The following is a 6,289-nucleotide window of genomic DNA, read 5'->3' as shown; positions in this document are numbered from 1 at the left end:
AGAGATACAGAAGCACCGTGGCCCCTTTCTTTGAGATAACTCTGCACTACTGCGAGCTGGAAATGCCACTTCCAGTTTAGCTGTGCAGAAGAAGAACAACAAGAAGAAGAAATATCTCGAAATATGTCCGTTAGGCCCCTTCCCTTGAGATAAATCTGCAAATATCTCGGAAACGAAGCGAGCTATGGCAAAATGTTAAGAGACGTTTTTTGTAGAGAATTATGTTTCCTACAATTTACGTTCTATGATATTTTTTGATCAGAAGCGTAGTTCTCGAGATATATCAAGATATTTAAAAGTTCCGAAGCCGCACCAATGTAATAGAGATACAGAAACACCGTGGCCCCATTCTTTGAGATAACTCTGCACTATTGCGAGCTGCAAATGCCACTTCCAGCTTAGCTGTGCAGAAGAAGACCAACAAGAAGAAGAAATATCTCGAAATATGTCCGTCAGGCCCCTTCCCTTGAGATAAATCTGCAAATATCTCGGAAACGAAGCGAGCTATGGCAAAATGTTAAGATACCTTATTTGTAGAGAATTAAGTTTCCTACTTTTTATGTTCTATGATATTATTTGATCAGATGCGCAGTTCTCGAGATATATCAAGATATTTAAAAGTTCCGAAGCCGCACCAACATAATAGAGATACAGAAACACCGTGGCCCCTTTCTTTCAGATAACTCTGCACTATTGCGAGCTGGAAATGCCACTTCCAGTTTAGCTGTGCAGCAGAAGAACAACAAGAAGAAGAAATATCTCGAAATATGTCCGTCAGGCCCCTTCCCTTGAGATAAATCTGCATATATCTCGGAAACGAAGCGAGCTATGGCAAAATGTTAAGAGACCTTTTTTGTAGAGAATTATGTTTCCTACAATTTATGTTCTATGATATTATTTGATCAGATGCGTAGTTCTCGAGATATATCAAGATATTTAAAAGTTCCGAAGCCGCACCAACATAATAGAGATACAGAAACACCGTGGCCCCTTTCTTTGAGATAACTCTGCACTATTGCGAGCTGCAAATGCCACTTCCAGCTTAGCTGTGCAGAAGAAGAACAACAAGAAGAAGAAATATCTCGAAATATGTCCGTCAGGCCCCTTCCCTTGAGATAAATCTGCATATATCTCGGAAACGAAGCGAGCTATGGCAAAATGTTAAGGGACCTTTTTTGTAGAGAATTATGTTTCCTACAATTTATGTTCTATGATATTTTTTGATCAGAAGCGTAGTTTTTGAGATATATCGAGATATTTAAAAGCTCCGAAGCCGCACCAACATAATAGAGATACAGAAACACCGTGGCGCCTTTCTTTGAGATAACTCTGCACTATTGCTAGCTGCAAATGCCACTTCCAGCTGAGCTGTGCAGAAGAAGAACAACAAGAAGAAGAAATATCTCGAAATATGTCCGTCAGGCCCCTTCCCTTGAGATAAATCTGCAAATATCTCGGAAACGAAGCGAGCTATGGCAAAATGTTAAGAGACCTTTTTTGTAGAGAATTAAGTTTCCTACTTTTTATGTTCAATGATATTTTTTGATCAGATGCGTAGTTCTCGAGATATATCAAGATATTTAAAAGTTCCGAAGCCGCACCAACATAATAGAGATACAGAAGCACCGTGGCCCCTTTCTTTGAGATAACTCTGCACTACTGCGAGCTGGAAATGCCACTTCCAGTTTAGCTGTGCAGAAGAAGAACAACAAGAAGAAGAAATATCTCGAAATATGTCCGTTAGGCCCCTTCCCTTGAGATAAATCTGCAAATATCTCGGAAACGAAGCGAGCTATGGCAAAATGTTAAGAGACCTTTTTTGTAGAGAATTAAGTTTCCTACTTTTTATGTTCTATGATATTTTTTGATCAGAAGCGTAGTTTTCGAGATATATCGAGATATTTAAAAGTTCCGAAGCCGCATCAACATAATAGAGATACAGAAACACCGTGGCCCCTTTCTTTGAGATAACTCTGCACTATTGCGAGCTGGAAATGCCACTTCCAGTTTAGCTGTGCAGAAGAAGAACAACAAGAAGAAGAAATATCTCGAAATATGTCCGTTAGGCCCCTTCCCTTGAGATAAATCTGCAAATATCTCGGAAACGAAGCGAGCTATGGCAAAATGTCAAGAGACCTTTTTTGTATAGAATTAAGTTTCCTACTTTTTATGTTCTATGATATTTTTTGATCAGATGCGTAGTTCTCGAGATATATCAAGATATTTAAAAGTTCCGAAGCCGCACCAACATAATAGAGATACAGAAACACCGTGGCCCCTTTCTTTGAGATAACTGTGCACTAGTGCGAGCCGCAAATGCCACTTCCAGCTTAGCTGTGCAGAAGAAGAACAACAAGAAGAAGAAATATCTCGAAATATGTCCGTCAGACCAGTTCCTTTGAGCTGTATCTGCAAATATGTCGGAAACGAAGCGAGCTATGGCAAAATGTTAAGAGACGTTTTTTGTAGAGAATTATGTTTCCTACAATTTATGTTCTATGATATTGTTTGATCAGAAGCGTAGTTTTCGAGATATATCGAGATATTTAAAAGTTCCGAAGACGCACCAACATAATAGAGATACAGAAACACCGTGGCCCCTTTCTTTGAGATAACTGTGCACTAGTGCGAGCCGCAAATGCCACTTCCAGCTTAGCTGTGCAGAAGAAGAACAACAAGAAGAAGAAATATCTCGAAATATGTCCGTCAGGCCCCTTCCCTTGAGATATATCTGCAAATATCTCGGAAACGAAGCGAGCTATGGCAAAATGTTAAGAGACCGTTTTTGTAGAGAATTAAGTTTCCTACTTTTTATGTTCTATGATATTTTCTGATCAGAAGCGTAGTTTTCGAGATATATCGAGATATTTAAAAGTTCCGAAGCCGCACCAACATAATAAAGATACAGAAACACCGTGGCCCCTTTCTTTGAGATAACTCTGCACTAGTGCGAGCCGCAAATGCCACTTCCAGCTTAGCTGTGCAGAAGAAGAACAACAAGAAGAAGAAATATCTCGAAATATGTCCATCAGGCCCCTTCCCTTGAGATAAATATGCAAATATCTCGGAAACGAAGCGAGCTATGGCAAAATGTTAAGAGACCTTTTTTGTAGAGAATTAAGTTTCCTACTTTTTATGTTCTATGATATTTTTTGATCAGATGCGTAGTTCTCGAGATATATCAAGATATTTAAAAGTTCCGAAGCCGCACCAACATAATAGGGATACAGAAACACCGTGGCCCCTTTCTTTGAGATAACTCTGCACTAGTGCGAGCCGCAAATGCCACTTCCAGCTTAGCTGTGCAGAAGAAGAACAACAAGAAGAAGAAATATCTCGAAATATGTCCGTCAGGCCACTTCCCTTGAGATAAATCTGCAAATATCTCGGAAACGAAGCGAGCTATGGCAAAATGTTAAGAGACGTTTTTTGTAGAGAATTATATTTCCTACAATTTATGTTCTATGATATTTTTTGATCAGAAGCGTAGTTCTCGAGATAGATCAAGATACTTAAAAGTTCCGAAGCCGCACCAAACATAATAGAGATACAGAAACACCGTGGCCCCTCTCTTTGAGATAACTCTGCACTATTGCGAGCTGCAAATGCCACTTCCAGCTTAGCTGTGCAGAAGAAGAACAACAAGAAGAAGAAATATCTCGAAATATGTCCGTCAGGCCCCTTCCCTTGAGATAAATCTGCAAATATCTCGGAAACGAAGCGAGCTATGGCAAAATGTTAAGAGACCTTTTTTGTAGATAATTAAGTTTCCTACAATTTATGTTCTATGATATTTTTTGATCAGAAGCGTAGTTTTCGAGATATATCGAGATATTTAAAAGCTCCGAAGCCGCACCAACATAATAGAGATACAGAAACACCGTGGCCCCTTTCTTTGGGATAACTCTGCACTATTGCGAGCTGCAAATGCCACTTCCAGCTTAGCTGTGCAGAAGAAGAACAACAAGAAGAAGAAATATCTCGAAATATGTCTGTCAGGCCACTTCCCTTGAGATAAATCTGCAAATATCTCGGAAACGAAGCGAGCTATGGCAAAATGTTAAGAGACCTTTTTTGTAGAGAATTAAGTTTCCTACTTTTTATGTTCGATGATATTTTTTGATCAGATGCGTAGTTCTCGAGATATATCAAGATATTTAAAAGTTCCGAAGCTGCACCAACATAATAGAGGTACAGAAACACCGTGGCCTCTTTCTTTGAGATAACTCTGCACTATTGCGAGCTGCAAATGCCACTTCCAGCTTAGCTGTGCAGAAGAAGAACAACAAGAAGAAGAAACATCTCGAAATATGTCCGTCAGGCCACTTCCCTTGAGATAAATCTGCAAATATCTCGGAAACGAAGCGAGCTATGGCAAAATGTTAAGAGACGTTTTTTGTAGAGAATTATATTTCCTACAATTTATGTTCTATGATATTTTTTGATCAGAAGCGTAGTTCTCGAGATAGATCAAGATACTTAAAAGTTCCGAAGCCGCACCAAACATAATAGAGATACAGAAACACCGTGGCCCCTCTCTTTGAGATAACTCTGCACTATTGCGAGCTGCAAATGCCACTTCCAGCTTAGCTGTGCAGAAGAAGAACAACAAGAAGAAGAAATATCTCGAAATATGTCCGTCAGGCCCCTTCCCTTGAGATAAATCTGCATATATCTCGGAAACGAAGCGAGCTATGGCAAAATGTTAAGGGACCTTTTTTGTAGAGAATTATGTTTCCTACAATTTATGTTCTATGATATTTTTTGATCAGAAGCGTAGTTTTTGAGATATATCGAGATATTTAAAAGCTCCGAAGCCGCACCAACATAATAGAGATACAGAAACACCGTGGCCCCTTTCTTTGAGATAACTCTGCACTATTGCTAGCTGCAAATGCCACTTCCAGCTGAGCTGTGCAGAAGAAGAACAACAAGAAGAAGAAATATCTCGAAATATGTCCGTCAGGCCCCTTCCCTTGAGATAAATCTGCAAATATCTCGGAAACGAAGCGAGCTATGGCAAAATGTTAAGAGACCTTTTTTGTAGAGAATTAAGTTTCCTACTTTTTATGTTCTATGATATTTTTTGATCAGATGCGTAGTTCTCGAGATATATCAAGATATTTAAAAGTTCCGAAGCCGCACCAACATAATAGAGATACAGAAACACCGTGGCCCCTTTCTTTGAGATAACTCTGCACTACTGCGAGCTGGAAATGCCACTTCCAGTTTAGCTGTGCAGAAGAAGAACAACAAGAAGAAGAAATATCTCGAAATATGTCCGTCAGACTCCTTCCCTTGAGATGAATCTGCAAATATCTCGGAAACGAAGCGAGCTATGGCAAAATGTTGAGAGACCTTTTTTGTAGAGAATAATATTTCCTACAATTTACGTTCTATGATATTTTTTGATCAGAAGCGTAGTTTTCGAGATATATCGAGATATTTAAAAGTTCCGTAGCCGCACCAACATAATAGAGATACAGATACACCGTGGCCCCTTTCTTTGAGATAACTCTGCACTATTGCGACCTGCAAATGCCACTTCCAGCTCAGCTGTGCAGAAGATGAACAACAAGAAGAAGAAATATCTCGAAATATGTCCGTCAGGCCCCTTCCCTTGAGATAAATCTGCAAATATCTCGGAAACGAAGCGAGCTATGGCAAAATGTTAACAGACCTTTTTTGTAGAGAATTAAGTTTTCTACTTTTTATGTTCTATGATATTTTTTGATCAGAAGCGTAGTTTTCGAGATATATCGAGATATTTAAAAGTTCCGAAGCCGCACCAACATAATAAAGATACAGAAACACCGTGGCCCCTTTCTTTGAGATAACTCTGCACTAGTGCGAGCCGCAAATGCCACTTCCAGCTTAGCTGTGCAGAAGAAGAACAACAAGAAGAAGAAATATCTCGAAATATGTCCGTCAGGCCCCTTCCCTTGAGATAAATATGCAAATATCTCGGAAACGAAGCGAGCTATGCCAAAATGTTAAGAGACCTTTTTTGTAAAGAATTAAGTTTCCTACTTTTTATGTTCTATGATATTTTTTGATCAGATGCGTAGTTCTCGAGATATATCAAGATATTTAAAAGTTCCGAAGCCGCACCATCATAATAGAGATACAGAAACACCGTGGCCCCTTTCTTTGAGATAACTCTGCACTATTGCGAGCTGCAAATGCCACTTCCAGCTTAGCTGTGCAGAGGAAGAACAACAAGAAGAAGAAATATCTCGAAATATGTCCGTCAGGCCAGTTCCTTTGAGCTGAATCTGCAAATATCTCG

Source organism: Osmia lignaria, unplaced genomic scaffold, assembly GCF_051020975.1.
Source record: "Osmia lignaria lignaria isolate PbOS001 unplaced genomic scaffold, iyOsmLign1 scaffold0003, whole genome shotgun sequence".
NCBI classification, from domain to species: domain Eukaryota; kingdom Metazoa; phylum Arthropoda; class Insecta; order Hymenoptera; family Megachilidae; genus Osmia; species Osmia lignaria.
This window is presented reverse-complemented; position numbering follows the sequence as displayed.